We start from the raw sequence: 17,952 nt of genomic DNA, 5'->3' as shown, positions 1-17,952 counted from the left end.
ATCAGATATTGTTTAGTGAGGTGAGTTTACTTTTTTTTGCTGCTTCTTGCAGGTTTCAGTTTGTAAGCAGTACTTAAACCTCTGGATTGGAATATTTTGGAATTGCGACATGGCAGCTCATCAGCACGAGTAGTAGCACTTTGATGAATCCCAGTAGAGACAGAGTGACCTGGGAGCATAAAGAAGACCTGAAATTCAGTTCTGAAAGAACTGTGCAGATTTGACTAAAACATAGATTTATATCGGTGCTAATGTAAAACTGACAATCTTGTATTTGGGTTTTTTTGAGGTAGAATGACACTGAGAATACAGTGTTTATTACTGCCGTGCTGCTATTTGTAAGGGTCAAACTCAGCCAATTCAGACAGAAGACAGCACTGCAGAATGTTAGAAGGGTGGTAAAAAAAGATATGACAGTTTTGCTGTTAGAAAATTTATGTTTAGAGCATCACAGCAGGGAACCTGCGTCATATTTTAAGTACTTTTAAATCAATTTTTTTTTTGAGAGTGCTGTTTGAACGACACCTCCTGAAAAGCCAGTAGCTGCTCTTCACAGGAGAGAATGGGGAAATGTTTGGTTACCACCTTCATAGCCCATAGCAAGTATGTGTTGCAAGCCTCTAAGCGACGAGGGGAAGAGTGGTTGCAAATATGAAGAGGTGCGGTTCTTCGATAAACAGTAAATTTTCACTCAGAATATCATGGAATTTGTGGAAGAGAATCGAGGTGTTAATAAATTTCAGTCAAATTTGTCAAGTCAAAGATTTTAATATACTTGGTGTTCATGATTTTGAAGCTGAATTTATTGTTTGGGGAATGATAATGATACAGCAACATTATTTGAGGTGGAAACAAACTACTTTCTTTCAAATAAAATGAAACATTTTAGGAAAATTCATTTTGGGTGGGGTGGGCTGTTACTTGTTTCACAAAACCTCTAATTTGTTCTGGTTCACTTTTACCTGAACGTGGAGCTGGTTTTTATTTCACCCACCTCAAATTGCACACCACACTGCAAATCCAAGTATCACAAGCCCTAGATCCAATTTTCTTTCAGCTGTGTTTCTCCCACACGGTCCTCCTGGGCTGGAAGGATGTGTCCGTGACACAAGTCAGGTTACGCCCTGCTTTCCAATTATGGCAAACCCCACAAGCAGAAGGACTCATCTCTGGTGAGTGGTTTTTATGACCCCCTCTCTGCTGGTGCCTGGGCTTTTTGGAAAGGGCTGGTGGTTTTCATACTGAAGATCCCAGGTTTGCTCCCTCTCCCAGATGTTGGCTGAAAGGCTGTTGTCACCTGTCGATGTAGAAGCTTACTTTTTGAGATTCACATCGTCTGGTCCAGACCCATCAATATATTGCAGCCAGTGGCTTTGGTGTGAGCAGGGTGAACAGGTCAGAAACCACCTAAAGGAGATCTGCATTGTAAGCAATAGTGGGTAAACATTCTTCTCTGTGGACTGATGCAAGACAAGACTGGATAACGAGTGATTTGCCATCTCAGCAGATGGCTTTTGCACTTTCTTTTTGCTCTCTGCTTATACGTGGAATAAACTTCTCTAACTCATTCATAAAAATACTGCTTCGTCCTCTGCAAATCTCACTTCAGCTATGAAGTGCAGAGCCAGCTGTTCTGAGTAAATATTTATTAGATGCTAATAACATGGTTCAGTATTTCCTAATTGTCTGCTAAAGAATAAAACTGTGCTACTTCTGCTCAGAATACAAGTGTCTTATCATTTCTAATCCTTCTCTTCATTTCTGCATTCCTTCCTTACAGGTTTTCTTCTGGCACTTGATGATATGCCTTAAATCTGATTTAAATGTATTTGATTTACATGTTTTTTTCCCCATGTGCTTGTATGACAGCATGATTCTTGTCTAGCTATAGTATTAATAACAATTACACAATATTTGCTTATCATCACAGTGGAGATGGTATGATCTTGTGGTTTTATCCTGCTCCCAAGTGAATTCTGTGGGAAATCACCCTTATCTATGACAGCAGGAAGCTTGAGTCCATCGCAATTGCAAGTCACTGGTATCACCCTTCAAGGTGTATACCGAGGGGCTCAGAGGTCCTGCTCGCTCAGGGCAAAGCTCAGCTGCCTGGATGAATTTGTGGGAGTGTCTTGTGATTTGTGCTGCTCCAGTCACAGCTGGAGACCAGAAGCCAAGCTCGAGGGATGGCTAGTACTTGCTCCTATGCAGCAATGCTTTTGGTTGCACTGCTGGCTCTTAAATGTTTGCCTGAAGAGCCTGAATGTGAATAGCTGAGATGTCTATTGACAGCAAGTAGCTTCCATTCCAAGACACCGATTTGCAATACGAGATGCAGTTAATACCAGCCTGAACCAGCTGGTGTTCATCTGCTTGTCCATAGCCCTGAATTATTTATCTGTTACCCGTTGCACAGCATTTTATTGCTGCAGCTTACTTGTTTGTGCCTTGCACTCATTCTCAAAAGAATAGTACAGATCCACAGAAAAATCTCCCATGTCAGTATCCTGAGACTAAAAATCCCTTGTTTCACTGCAGCTGTTTTGAACAACATAAGAAGAAAGGACAATTTCCGAGATAGATGTTGTTCCATCAACATACACTTTTGTGCCTTCTGCACTCATCCAGCCATTTTATTTTCCCCCAGTCCTCTCTCTCAAATAACAAGTGATGCACCATAGACAAGTCTGGCAGGCCGTCAAGATGCAAAGGTTGGACCGTATGTTAAGAGAAGAATTCAGATATCTTCAACACTTCAGTCATTATTCCCAGAACACCATCAGTCTGGTTTATGGACCTGCGGTATAATCTGCCTGATAATTTATATATTATTTGACCTACCACAGTCTCAGGTTATTGTTTTTATCACCCTGGAATAACCGGTGAAAAGTAACAGTTACTTTACTATAAGCTTCCAATGGAAGTGTATTTCCCTGTGCTGAAGGCACCGTGCCGTATAAGGGAATTCCACACGCAAGTAATTTTTGTGTATCCTTTTGGTTATGCTTCAAATTTTGTTATCATTATTTATTTATTGAGCGTTGCCAATGAGCTCAGTTTTGTACACTGTGTAGGAAAAGCATGCGGAGCCTGACTCTCAGCCAAGTTAAACTGGCGTGATGTGCTCTGGTGAGTCTGGCTTTCGCTCCCTTATCTTTAGGGCTTACCATCAAAGGGTTTCACACAGGTGCATTAGGTACCAAGCTCTTCTTTGTTTCGTTTGCTAGCTCTACGTTCAAACACCTTTGGGGATCTGGCCTCACTGAGAAACTGGGACTTAAACCAGCTGCAGTGGGAATTCTAGTACCTCATTCCTAAATCACTCTAGTCTGCTTTTCCTTTTATTTCTCTCTCTTATTTCTTTTATCCCCCTTCTTGCATACTGAAGAAGTGCTGTATCTTATTGGAAGCAAATGCCACAAGGCTTCTCTTATTCCTTTAACACAAAAGCAAAATTCTGGGCGTGAATAGTACACAGTCAGAGCACTCGGTGATGTGTTGCACAACCAAAAAGTTAACCTGCATTACCTTCTTCCCTGCTTAGACCACTACATGTTGCTCACCAAAGGGCTACGAAAGGTCCCACTCTGTCTGAGGAAAGATTATTTCTCTGCAGGGAGCAGCCATAAGGTTACGTTCCTGGGCATTTGGCAGAGGTGTGCTGGGGTATCATGAGTTGTGGGGAAGGATGTGCTGGGGTATCATGTGTGGAAAAAGGGAGCAGCTTTCTCCACTGCCATTTCTAAACGGGACTATTTATCCTGGGAAGGCCCTGGGAACGTCTCCCTTTGGACTCCAGCAGGGTTTCTGCATTACTCAGAGTGTGATGGAGCAACAAGAGATGGGGTAACATACAAGTGGCTAAAGGCTGCCATGTGCTGATCATGGAGGTGGTGAGCTCCCTGCTGTGCCTCTTACAGCAACTTTGCTATGCAAGGATGAGCTTACAGCTCGCTTGAGCCTCATGTAGCTGTTGCAGCAGAGAGCACAGCCACTGCTGAGCCCACGCGTGTTTGTTAAGATCCTGGACAGAGTGCAGTCCTTACTAAACCCTGCATAGCTATAGTCCTACTGTTTTTAATACTGTAAAACTAGGTGTTATATCAGCTGCAATTGGCACTCTGGCTTGTAGTGTACCCATAGCTGGAGGGCTGGAGTACAGAAACCTACCCCAGCTGCAGGAGACATGAGCCAAAACTGGGAGTTGATGGGAAATGTGAAAAATGTGAGGGCTTCTGTGAGGACAATAGCCAAAAGCAATAAACATACAAGTAAATAAATCAGGAAATGGCTGATGAAACATATCTCTGGGTGTAGTAAGAAAAGTAAGTGGAAGAAAGGATAGAGTTAGAGAAAATGACTGGAAGAGAAGGAAAGGAGAAGAGATGGGGAAAAAAAGATAATTTTGCTGGGTGTTCATTTTTCTTAGAGGGAGATGGGAGAGGGAATTGGGGAACGGGGAGAAAGGTAATAGAAAAATTAAGAGCTCTGAAAGGAAGGAGGAAAAAGAAGATGCTGAAGGATGTAAAAATGTTAAAAATTACATGTTGAAGTTATGGGATGGGAAAACATAGGCTGTGAATGGAAGTAAAAAGCAAGTAGAACCAGACTTTACTGTCCTTACACACAGAATCACAGAATCATATGGAGTTGGAAGGGACCTCTGGAGATCACCTAGTCCAAACCCCTTGCCAAAGAAGGTCCACCTAGAGCAGGTTGCACAGGAATGTGTCCAGCTGGGTTTTGTATGTCTCCAGAGAAGGAGACTCCACCACCTCCCTGGGCAGCCTATACATCTTGCTGTTCAGTGTGGGTACACCAGTGAACCCAGGGGGATGCCCTGCAGAGCAAAGGACCTGTCTGCATCAGAGAAGTGATGAGAACCTGGCAGGAGGGTGAGGTAGATGGGGAATTGAATGGCTGAGAAAGTGCAAGAGAAAAAAAAAAATAAAATCAATGTTACTGTGGAAAGGGTGATGCCAGAATGTTGTAGAAACAAATTTTGATTTTTCTCTTTCCACAATGCACGATTGCTGAGACGCAAAAGAAGAAGTCAGGTGTGGTGGTGACTGAATGGTGTGGACATGAGTCCTTGCATTTTGGGTGCAAATGTGCATCTCCCTCTTCAGAAGTTTTCTTGAGCTTCTCTGTGGTGGCTAGGACTCAGCTGAGTGCATCCATGCAGTGAATTTTCTTGTGGCATGCTGATGGACCAGAAGCTCAACCGCTTTCTATGAGCAAATTAGAGTTCCACCAGGAGCCTTCCTTTATACTGACTTAAAATGTTTTTTGAACAAAAAAAGTTTTCTGAAAATACAGGTAATTGCAGGGTTTTTTTATACTTTCCAAGAAAAGAATTACTTGCATGAAGGCTTCTGCATTTTGCTTTACTACCTCTTCACACAGGTTTGTTTGTCTGTTGGGGACGGGGAGGATATTCTCCAACCATAACAAAACAAAAGCACCCCAGGATGATGCAAGGGAGACCTCCAGCCTGTTTACCTCCACCGGTCTCAGTCCTGCCGTCCAGCTTTACTCTCTGTACTAATTGCATTACTGGGGTTTTCAGGTTGTGAACAAAATCATTTGTAAGAGCCACTGTGAAATAGGGCAAACCAGCCTGCAAGGTGCTCCATTCTTCTGCAGCTAAACCATTTCTCATAATTTGAAGTTGCCTCACACACATTGATACCGCACCACAATCTGCAGCACACAACAGGGCAGAGACCTGGACAGACATTGCCCATACTACTCCTCACCACTAAGACAGGGAGCAGGTGAAGTGATGGTAGTATCTTAATTGTCTTGCTGCATAGACACTCCCTTGTGCTCTATTACAAACCTGCATGGAAGAAAGAGTCTGATCCTTTCCTCCAGGTCCCTGGATCATAAAGCTGTTGCACATAAAGGAAAAGGATCTGGGGGTCCTGGTGGGTAGTAAACTCTCCACGAGCCAGCAATGTGCCCTTGTTGCCAAGAGGGCCAATGGAATCCTGGGCTGTGTAGCCAGTAGGTCAAGGGAGGTCATTCTCCCCCTCTGCTCTGCACTGGTGAGGCCACAACTGGAATACTGCATCCAGATCTGGGCTCCCCAGTTCAAGAGAGACACTGGAAAGAGTCCAACGTAGGGCAACAAAGATGATTGAGGGATTGGAGCATCTCCCTTATATGGAAAGGCGGAGAGAGCTGGGACTCTAGCCTGGAGAAGAGAAGGCTGAGGGGAGACCTTATTATTGCTTATAAGTATCTAAAGGGCAGTTTGAGGGAGGATGGAGCTGGACTCTTTTCAGTGGTTCCCAGTGACAGGATGAGGGGCAACGGGCACAAGCTGGAACATAGGAAGTTCCATTCAAATATGAAGAACTTCTTTACAGTGAGGGTGACAGAGCACTGGAACAGGCTGCCCAGGGAGGTTGTGGAGTCCCCTTCTCCGGAGATTTTCAAGACTCGCCTGGATGCAGTCCTGAGTAATGTGCTCTAGGCAATCCTGCTTTGGCAGGGGAGTTGCACTAGATGATCTCTAGAAGGTCTCTTCCAACTCTGACAATTCCGTGATTCCGTGATTCCATGATCTGCGTGCAATAAGAGAAGGGGGATTTGCCAGGGGTGCTGAGTGTTCAGGCTCTGGCAGAGACCTTTGTTTTACAAGACTTCTTGTGAAGCCGCACTCAGGGGTAAACTGGACAAATGCTGTTGATTCCTCATTTTCTGGGCCCTGTCAGGCAGGGATGCAGGACTCACAGCAGTTCAGGGCTCATACGGCATGTACACAGTAGCCCACGGGTCAGGTTGGGGGGCTGCAGCATCCCACAGCTCAGAACTTGCCTTCAGGAGGGTTGATTCTTGGGTAGATATTGGAGCATGTGGGTCTTCATGGTCAGCTGAATCCTGAACAAACCTTCTCTGCTTTCAAGCACAGTGAGGAGAAAAATTCAGGCTGACCTAAAAAATACGAGTAGAGTCTCATATCAGAACAAAATCTAGGAGTAACTGGAAAGGGGTTATGTGTGACCACTCAAGTGTACCTGTGTCACGTAGCTGGGAACATACGCAGTGTCCTGGGGAGAGAAGGGGGAATGCAACCCCCTCAGGACTCTCACTACTGGGAAACCCACCTGTGCAAGTAGGGAGCAGAGTTAGATGATGCTTGTCCAACAAAAGCAGAAGAAAGAAAAGGTGCCTGATCCTGAATTTGTAACTGCCAAAGTGTTGAAGCTATTGAAAAGCACCTGCAGCTCAGCTTCAACACTGCTGTTGAGAACAAAAGGAAACTGGATGGAGCTGTTGATAAAACAAGATTGAGAATGCTGAGAAGCTATGTGAAACCACTGAGATAATTTCCTTGCTCTGAGTGGGATCAAATATACCTGTAGCACTGCCAGATCTATTCCTAAAATCCTGTGCTAGCATAGAGTCCCGAGGATTATTAGCCAGCCTTGGATTTTCCTCCAATTTCTAACTGACATTCTTCAGGATCTAGTGGATCCTTTCCAGAAAACTGGGAAAAAGGAATAACTGATTGTTGTCCTTTCTTGGACAGCCTTTCACATACTGGAAAACTATTATCAAATGTCTCTTTGGAGCTTTTAGAGTTACCAGCCTAATTATCTGAGCTGTTTCTGGTAGGCCACATTCTCTAAAGGTCTTGTATTCTTGTTGCTCTTTTTAAAAGCCACCCAGAACTAGATCCAATACCCGAGCTGGGTCTTCACCAGTGCCTTGCAGAGCTGAATAATTCCCTGTTGCGTATGATACTCCTGTAATAATACATCTCAGTATGAGATTTGTCTTTCACAAGATTTACCTGCTTTGCTCATATTTGCTTTGATTCCTACTGTAGCTCTCACATCCTTTTTTTTTTCATCCTTCCACCTCTTCTATGATTCCTCATTTTGTATTTGTGCATTTGATCTTTCATTTCTTCATGTCATTCTTTGTATGCATTGTTATTAAATTCTGTCTTGCTAGTTTTAGACTATTTCTCCAATGTATTGAGATAATTTTGAATTCTGATCCCATTCTCTGAAATGCTTGCGTCCACTCCCACTTTGGTGTCATCCACAAATTTTATAAGTGCACTCTCCACTCCATCATCTCTGAGGATGGCAAGAAAGTACTGAGCTAGGTAATAAAACATTCTTTTTAAACCTTGCAAAGATAAATAGTGAGTTAAGCTCTGATAAAGAACACTTCAGGATGAAAAAGGTGTGAATATTTCTTAGCTCTAGGACTTCTAATCCTGGTTTGTGTGGATAGTTCACATGTGCTACATACTTGAGTAAAGATTGGAAAAACGCAATCCTGATTTTTCTGAGGGGCTTTTTTTCCCTACCAGCCTAACTGCAAATGAAAAAGGATGCTGGTAAACTGAAGTATAAAAAGAGCCATACTGTATAGCACAAGATAGTACCAGAAAGAAGTTTAGTATTCAGAAAGTGTACAGCACTAAAACACTTGTCAGTGTTGCAGTGTTTTGACATATAAGTGGGACACATCTGAAGCCTTATCTTTGCCCTCCATTGCCTGGTGCAAAGAACTGGCAGAGTGACAGAATTCATCTTGCTCAGGAGTCAAGATGTTACAAGAGCCATCTCTAGGAAAAAAGAAAAAAAAAAGAAAGAAAAAGAGAAATGGCAACACCTGTAGAAGTCTTACAGCCCTGGGTTGGTGTCTGCAGCATCTATACTCTTGACAAGCCTGGGAGGTTTTGTCTGAACTTAGAAATGCACAATTTGTGAACTTGCTTTCTGAGGAAATGTCAAGAAGCATTGGACAAAGAGGATGCTTTTGGGATGTTGCCAGTTCTCACAAACTGCTGTCAACTATGCCACTGCTTGTATGATTTTCCCATCTGCGTAATCAGTTGACAAAATATATGTTTTTGCTTCCACAAGGTATTCATCCTGCCTTTACTTGGTGCTGTTTTTTCTATGTAGGGTTGAGATCTAACTAGAACAAGGAGCTGAAAATACAGCAGCTTCAATTGAGTCTGTTCCTTTCATTTAGTTGGGTTTAGCGAATTTAATGATTCTGAATGGTGCCAGATTAACAGCCTCTTGTACTGACGTTCCCCTTCTTTTCTGTAGAGCAGGTACAGGATCAGTGCTGGCTTTGCTAAGGCTTCCTTACTGGGTTGTATCTCAGCTCAGCAGGATGGAGAGCAGTGCACTCGCTCAGCTGTGGTCCCTGCAACAACCCACAGCGTAGGTATCTATTACAAGTGCAAATGTTGATCATAGCCAGTGCTGTGGGCTCTGATCCACTACGAGTGGCCTGAGACTGGGCCATTTCACAGGCAGCTATTGAACGGCTCTGGGGGACTGAGCAGCCTAGCCAGTTCTCTCTGGCAGAGACTGGGAGCTCTGTGTGTTGTTACCGGCTGCCTGAGGCTGCCAGCTCTCCCAGCAGACCCGTGGAGAGCCTGCTTGTGGCAGGACCGGTCAGAATGCTTCTGGGCTTTTCTCAAGGAAGCAGAGGAAAATCTTGGCAGGCAGATTTACATGGGAAGGGGATAACTGGTTACACACTGAAAAGAGGTCTTGGCTCAGCTGACTTATTTATTCAAACTTTTCTCAACACTAGGTAACGTCACTCCCCATGGGGCATGCAGAAGAAAAGCACGGCTCTGGCAGGGTTTCCAACATTGAAGAGGTTCTTCTCTGAAGACTTTATTCTTCTTGGAAGGAGAAACTTCTTCACCTGGTAAATTGCAAATGCAGACCTCTGTTGTGTTTGTAGGTGTGAGCCCTTTGGTTCTGTATTTCTTGGGATGTCAAAAGCACATTGACTCCTCTGAGACATGTATCAGCTACTATCTCAAGTTCCCACCAGGACCCTACCTCCTTGGCTTGGGGAGTGGGGTGTGCGAGTCCTGTCAGGACCTCTTCTGGTTCTTGGAGGTCCTTTATTTCAAGCCTTTTTTTCCTGTACAGCAGCACAGTACAATTTTTCAAGAACTGAAAGAATGATATGTACAGACTGACCCTGACAAGAGCTTGAGATCTGAATCTGTTCAGGTCTTTCAAATGCAAACTCCCCTTCTTTCCTCTCTTTCTCTTCAGGAGCGATATACGAGCTCACGGCTGATCAAATTCAGCAGCTGAAGTACCAGTGGGATCCTGAATTAATTTGGTGTGCCATCAAGTTCTTTGGTATAGCCATACAACAGTTCAATGTTTTAGTGACTAAAGGGAAAAAACAGCTCTCCTGAGTGTATCGGTCCTGCTGATGTTTTTTTGGCTTTTAGAACAGAAAATCTAACTAAAATAATAATAATCTTATGAACAGCCTCATTTTTCCTGTTTATTATTGTTACTCAAGCACATGGTATGCCTGAAGGTAACCTAGCCAAGAAAGCAGTGTAGACAGCAAGCAAACGCTATGGAGAGCCAGCACAGAGCATCATGATCTAACCCAGGGAAACTCCAACTGCCGGGTTAATTATTGTTATTTAGTCACATGCCAGAAAGCATGCTATTAATTGCAGCAGTAAAATGCACTGCCTTTCATCATATTTAAAAGAAGTCTGCCTGCCAGGAGAAAAGACGAAATCTGTGAAGCCGATAAACTGAAATAGAAGCAGGAAAGAGTGAGATAAAAGCTAACAGTGGTCCTGCTAACAGTGGTGAGGCTTCCCATTGTATCCGGCCCCTCGTGTGGTCCTGTCAGAAAGCAGGGAAAACCATGAGACCCAAGCACAGAGAATGTTGCTTTTTGTTCTGGTTGAAATCCCATACCAGTGGCTTGACAGAGCCCTAGGGAACTGTGGGAGCACAAGGCAATACATTTCTTAAGTACAGGGTTTCTTTGCAGTGCATAGGTGTGTGCCTGGCTACCGTGCAGTGACATGGCCCTCTTCCTGATGGGATCCTTGCCTTCAGGTGTGAAGGTGTCTGTAGTGTTGCGCTGCCACCCACTCTGCCTTCTCCTCGGCAAGAGCGCTGGGTCTCAACTGCTCCAGGGCGTGTAGCATGCAGGATCCTGAAAGGGCAGGTGACTCAGACAAATAATGGTTTAGGTGAGGCTCTGCGAGGCTTGGCAGGAGCTGTACTGGTTAAAGGCAGGATTTCTGTTGGTGCTCCACATGGCATACGACCGCCAAGGTCAATATTGTGTATGCACATTTGTCTTGCCACTGTCATGCTGTACCTCTGCGGGTACATCTGTGTCCCTAGGCAAGTATTTAGCGAGCTCTTCTGTAACAAGGACAGGCAGAGAATAGCTGGTAAATGTTTTATACTATGCGGTACAGCCAAGGATGTTTGTTCCTGTAAGATTGTCCTGGGATACCCATCTAGAGGGGGTGCCTCAGAAAGTAAAAAAGAAAAATAAGTATACAGTAGAAGTGCTGCTTACAAAGATGTGATACCAGAAACAGTGTTTTTCTTGTTCATCATCACAGAGTTTTCTATTCCCAGCATCATAGCAGGAAGCACTTCCTAAAATGCGGGGTTTTTCCCTCCTTAACAAGATATGTGTGAGAGGCTACAGTGCACAGGCATGTCCCTCACGCTGGGCTTCCTGACACAACCACTATATGCCCGTATGTAAACAAGCAGAGGGCATCTCCTCTCTCTTCTGATTATCCTCTTCCTCTTCCCATGCCTTCCTTTCCCTTACCTTCCCTGCCACCCCTACTCCCTGCACACAAGCCTTTGGGACTGACAGTGGCTCTTTGAGCATTTCCACGCACTAGGTCTCCTGTGGTGACAGTTTTCGGACTGTTCTGTGCCAAGTATATGTGCAAGTGCAGTACTGTGTGCAAACACCTTTTTGTTCTCCACTGTATATTACAACCTTTCAGTGACAGAAGGAGCTATATGGGAAAACCTGATTCTTTTTCTCAACTTGCATCAGTTTTAGCCTGTTGTGATGACATGACCTTCTACAGAGTTATTCCCAATGTATACCAATGCATGCGTGATGACAATAGGACAAAGTATCTCTCTCTAGGACTTAAGGAAGGAATTACCTTCCTGGGGAATTCCTGAGGCCAAAAATATTATTTCAGTAGGGAAGGCCTCATTTACACCTGTATGTGCTGGAAGAATCTAATTTGCAAGTAAAAGTAAAACCATTATTTGACCATCTCTCCACGAGGTGCACGTCTCAGTTCAGAAACAGTTTTGAAAGCGAGAGAAAACAGTGATACTCTGGTAGAATGAGAAAGAAAAAAGGATCTCAACCTCAGTTAGGAAACCCACAGACTGTCAGCTTATGGAACCAGGACAGAAAGTCCTTTTATTTGTCATTTGACTTGGAAGAAAACACATGCTTCTCTACCTGAAACTCTTGAGAGAACAAAGGAGATGGAAAATACATGGTCCCTGCCAGGGGGGTGTTTGTGTGATAGGTGCCAGGGCCAAGTTCATTGTGGTTCAGTCGTGTTACACAGAGGGTGGATCTGGCTACTTTTGATGCAAGAGGAACACTGTAAAACTGATTTCTCCAGGTTTGCTGGTTTTGGCCCTGTTTTCAGAAACAGTGTCTTTCATGATTTCAACGGATAATGATAACGGTTTGAAGCCAAAGGGTCATGAAGGCTACAAGCGGGGGTCAATTTCCATCCCCTGTGGTAAGTGAGCCTATTTACTGTCTGTTCCGAAGTACTGAAAGCTTAAATTTGGAGAAATCAATATATGACTTCTAGAGGGTATGTGAACTGAAATACCTGTGAGCATCTCTTTTCCCTCTTATATGATATATGCTCTTGAGTGCTATACAGAAGACCTGTGTAATTTGCTATAATGATTGTGGGATCAAAACACCAAATTTTGCAAATTGGCAAATATGCAAATGAACATGATAAAGTAAAGTAATTATTGATAATATATGCCACATGAAAAGACTACTTTTAATTGCACGGAGAAATATCTGGGAGTACAATATATAGCATTGATAAAAATATATTACTGGGGTTTATTTGTTTAGCCACAGTTGTAATGGAAAAAGCAGACGTGGCGCTAAGGCAGGTGTGTGGGGAATGATGTCCTTCACCTGGCGCAGAGGAATCTCTGGGGATGTACAGCACTGCTGACTGTCAAACTGCACTGTGTCCAGGAAGAATAGCGTGGATAGGTTGCTATGGGCAGCATACCACTTTTGAGGCATAGGCTCCTTGTGTGCATCTGAATGGGAACCAACAATATGAACATGGGAGAATGGTATTAAAAAAAAAAAAGAGATTAGCCAAAGACATCTGCGCTGTATTCAGCCTGTCCACTATGGCACCTCTGGAAGTAACTTGTCATTGTCAGTGATTAGGATGCTTCTCCAGAAAACTGCGCCTCAGACTGAAAGCACTTTTCTAACTCCTACAATAAAGGAAGTGGGGAAAAAGTAAGGAGATGCTTTCTACTGTCCAGCTGAAACTAAAATATTGTATAGCAAGGAAAGATTTCCTCTCTTTGCCCCTCTGAATCACATACAGTCACTGCAGAGAAGCATTTGCAGTACCTTGGTTGAGCACTTGCTAAGCATCAGGCTCTCCTTGCCATCTGTATAAGAAGCCAGGGTCTGACAGCTGGCGATCTGAATCACTTATCAGTCTTTTCAATTCAGACACTGCAGAGAAGGAGTTTGAATATGGTGCAGTAACTTTGTAAGGGAAAGGCCTATGTTGCTTGCACTCACCTCCCCTCCTACCACGCCTCCTTCAGTTCTCTTAACATTTTTTTTTCTTTTTCCCTTAGTCTTTTACACTCCCGTTGGTGAGCCAATAAAGCTGCAATTAGCTAGGACAGATTTTATTTAAAGAGATAAGCAAAATCTGCTTCTGGTAGAACACTTTGACTTGGGGAAACATCGTTCTTGATCTCTAAGAATCTTATTGTGGGCTAATTTAGCTGCATTTTCTATGCGTTGCTGTAGGAAATCTGTATCATAGATAGATAGCCTCAAATTACTTAGCTGTAGCCTTACTGGTCAGGATTATGAGTTTGAATAGACAAAGTACCAGTTGCAATTACAGCACCATTGTGTGATCTGTTCACATTTGTCTTTGTTGCTCAAAAATAGACTTTTGTATTATGCATTAGCACATGGTGTTTACCCCTAGCCTCATATGACTTAACAGTACTACAGCTGCACACCACTACAACTTAGTCTTGCTCGAGAGGAAAGGATGGAATTTCCTGCCCTGTCTCAGACCATAGATCATCAGTCTTTACCACTCCTGGCAGCTCTGAAGAATGCAGTATGACCTTCAGAATTCAGATAAATGCAATGAAGGGGGATCAAATTACCTCAATCAAAGGTGAGGTCATTGTTTCAGCAAGTCTCTCTCCTCGGCCGATTCTCTCTTTCATCTATCATCGCTCTCCTATGAGAGATGCTTCTGAGCCGTATCACATTTTGAAATCCGACCATCAGCCTACAGAATGCCGCAAGAGGTTTGTTTTGTGCTGCTGAAGTTCAGTCCAACACACTAAGTGACTCAGCTCGGGAAGAATAGTTGGCAATGGGACTGCAGTTTGTACTGGCTTCTGCCATCTTTAGTGGGAGGCCTACCAAAGGCTGAGTTGTTCTTTCTTTGTCTTCACCACCCATAGGAAAAGAATCTGTTTCCTCTCTTTGTAGAACTGAACAACTCCAAGGAATGTTGAACCTTAAACTTTATTTCATAGAGAGGAAGGGCTTCCAGATTTGGATCATTTGCCTTGGAAGCACAGGAGCTTAAGCTGATGCTGCAAACCTTTGTGAGAAAATGCAGCATTTACAATATCTGCATCACATGACGTAATGTGTTGATCGATCTCTAATGGGGAAACAGCATAAAAAAGCTGCTATCAGAGGAAATGGCCATTGCTTTATGCTTTAAGAGTGAGGATATTGCCTTCCTGATATCAAAGTCTGGGAGGAGAGAGCTTTAGTTCTAGAAGGCCTGAATGCATTCAGACCTCGTACGGCAAGCCCCGTACAGGTCAGGCAGAGTGAGACACTATTTTCAAGGTAAAATGTGCATGATACAATATTTGTTACTTGGGGTTTTAACAGCTCGAAAAACATTCTTGGAGGGTAACAAGATTTTCTGGAAGTGAGCCACTTTTGAATGCTATTGCCAGCATGCCTGCCTACTCTGGGTAGCATCAGAAACTGTGCTGAAAAATTAAACAAACATAGTTCTTGGCATCTAAACAGATGGGAAAGGACATGTTGACTCCCAAGTCTTTAGCTGAGGAGGTAGTCTGTTTCTCATTGTTACCACTGTGCAATGAGGAATTGCAAAACACCCACATAGATTTTCAGACCTGCTAGCTGCACTTAACCTTCAATCCTGCAAGTACTCAGCCATGAGCATATAATTTTAAACATCTGAGTAGTCTGACTGACTCCAATGGGAATATGTACTGAATGAAGTTAAACATTTGCATAAACGTTTGCAGGATCAGGATCTTTCACTACAAACACTATTCTTGCACTACAAACACAAACTTGGTTCAGGCTGAGTACTCAGCTCAAGCTCTCAAGGCATTAATAAACCTATACCTTCTACAGATGTATTTTAAATTTCATGTTAATGTGTGATTTCTATGTTATAAAACACCTTACATTGGGCTAATGAGTAACCTTTCTCATGAGAGAGGAGGAATTATATACTTTCTGACATAACTGCATAGGTTTGAGAGAATGGAATCTGCACCGGATCAGCAGCATACCGGCTTCCCTGTATCAAAGAGGTTCTGGCATCTTGATTGGATTTTTTTGGACCTTTAAAGTTTTCAAACCTATTTTCTGTGTTTTAGACCTGATCTGCAAAATTCTTCTTCCTGTCTTTGCAAGGACAAGATTTCTTGCATGAGTAAGGGATTGACTCACTTATTCCTCAAGGTGAAGCCTACTTTCCATCTGCACCGCCAGAGGATTCATTCACCGCTGCCTAGGTCATTGAACTTCCGAAAAGGATGAGTAACTTTTGTGGTCTTTAGCTACCAGAAGGTGAACACTAACACTCTGAATTAGAATCCCATCATGGCTGTGTCTGGTTTTATACCTTCTGTCAAATAAATTGGGTGAAATTCCCTCTGCTTTACACCCTAGCTAACTAGATCAGAATTTGGCCCATCGAATCTAGGTGTCTGCATTAGGAGATCAAAGGCAAAGTTTTGATGATTCCTTCTGCGCATTTCACTCCTATTTGTACTCTCACATGCTTGATCTCTCGTTTGTTTAAAGCACTGTGGTTGATACAGAAGCATTTATATTCTGTGAATCATTATAGCAATGCTGCTCTTAAAATATGCTAATATTTTCTTTTGAAATGCACTGGAAAAATAGTTTTAAAATGTCTTACATTTTTCTGGAATTCTTTGCTTTAATTGAAGTACTTTTTTTTTTTTCCGGTTTTGCTTTGCTGACTAAACACGTTAGGACTTTTGAGGCAAAGAGGTATGTGCATACGAATGTGTTGTAATAGAACAGGCAGCTTTTCCTCGAGTTAAAGCGATGTAACATTTTCCATTCTAAACCTCTGTGTTTTCTGTGGTCTCTGAAATATAAATGATTCAGGATGAAATCTGCCGGATTGGGACTTTGTCCAAATGTGAATATTTTGGAAAGATTTGAACAAAACTGGTTCAGCCAGTTCAGAATATCAAGAGAGTGGGGAAAAAAAATGTGTTTCTCGAGCTAAATGGGTTCTTACAGCCTTTTTTGAGCATTTCTATAACTTTATCAGCAGAAGGCTGAAAAATGAACTCTGACATGGAAGTAGCCTTCCTTGAAGTAGACATGTATTTGCTTGTTCAAGAAAAAATTAGTTTTGATTTGACTGAGTTATAAATGCGATTGAGCATGTGCAGTGGATTATTTCAGTAAGCTTGTGAAGTGTGCAGCTACAGATGGATTTTCTGTACATGCATGGCTGGCTAATTTTGCTGGAAAGGGAAAAATCTATCTAAGCACATTGCTAAAATCAGTGAAAATACCTGGGGCTTCAGGGAGACCTTTGAAGATCGTCCCAAGATCTTTTAGACTATGAAAAGGGCAAGAAACGATTCTGTAGGCTTTGCAAAGTGTTTAAAGAGTAAGCGGCCCACAGATTTTGTAGGGTTAAATGGGATTAATGGGCTCCAGAATTGGGCGCTTTACACATGGAAGTATATGATGTTTTCTGTGGGGAAGCATGTCGTGCATGGCACCATCTCCCTCGGCAGGTCTGCCGGGTGAAGGAATCCCCCAGCAGCAGGGGAGCTGCACCTTCGTCTCACTTCCAGCTGATGGTAGAGCTTAAGTGGCGGGAGTTTATCAGCAAGTTCACAATCTTGAGCTGCTGAGCCTGCTCTGAATGATATAGAAAATCTTGCTAATTAAAATTTAGCCTTTGGGGTTGCGTGTGTGTGTATCTTTTTAGACGCAGGCACAATCAGTGCTTTTGCAGGAACTGCTCTCACTTGCATCAAACACACTTTGGATAAATCAAAAACTCTCATCCAGAACATCTGCGTGTCTCCTGGCAGCCCATGCTCTCCAGTGTACCTCACTTCAATGGATGCCAGTTGTTTGATTCCAAAACTTGTATTTTGCACAAATTGGGTGTCTCTCTCCAACTCCCTCCAAACCCAAGAATCGTAATGCTGAGCTTACTCAAAGAGTCATTTGCTCTGAAGAAAGAGATGTCTTTATTTTACAGTCCTTGAATGAATAGTTATTTGGGATTTCTTCCTTCGTCGTTTCACCCATCCCATCTCTCCATCAGGGCTCTGGCAGGTGGAAGGTGTGCAGTTATTCACTGAAATCTTTGCATGCCGGGCAACTTCTGCCAACGCTGACACTAATCACCTCCCTGATAAGCCTGTCAGCAGAGCGACTGTGGCGTCGAGCAGGTGAGCTTTTGATACCGTTTCTTTTGGCTGCTGGATCTTTTCCTGCTCATGCAACAGAATTTGGCACCTCATCCTGGCACGGCTTGGTGAGAAGTATTCTACAGAGCCTCTGCAGTCACTTGGTGGGGCT

Source organism: Numenius arquata, chromosome 2 (assembly GCF_964106895.1).
Source record: "Numenius arquata chromosome 2, bNumArq3.hap1.1, whole genome shotgun sequence".
Taxonomy (NCBI): Eukaryota; Metazoa; Chordata; class Aves; order Charadriiformes; family Scolopacidae; genus Numenius; species Numenius arquata.
The sequence above is the reverse complement of the archived record's forward strand: the minus strand, read 5'-3'. Positions refer to the sequence as shown.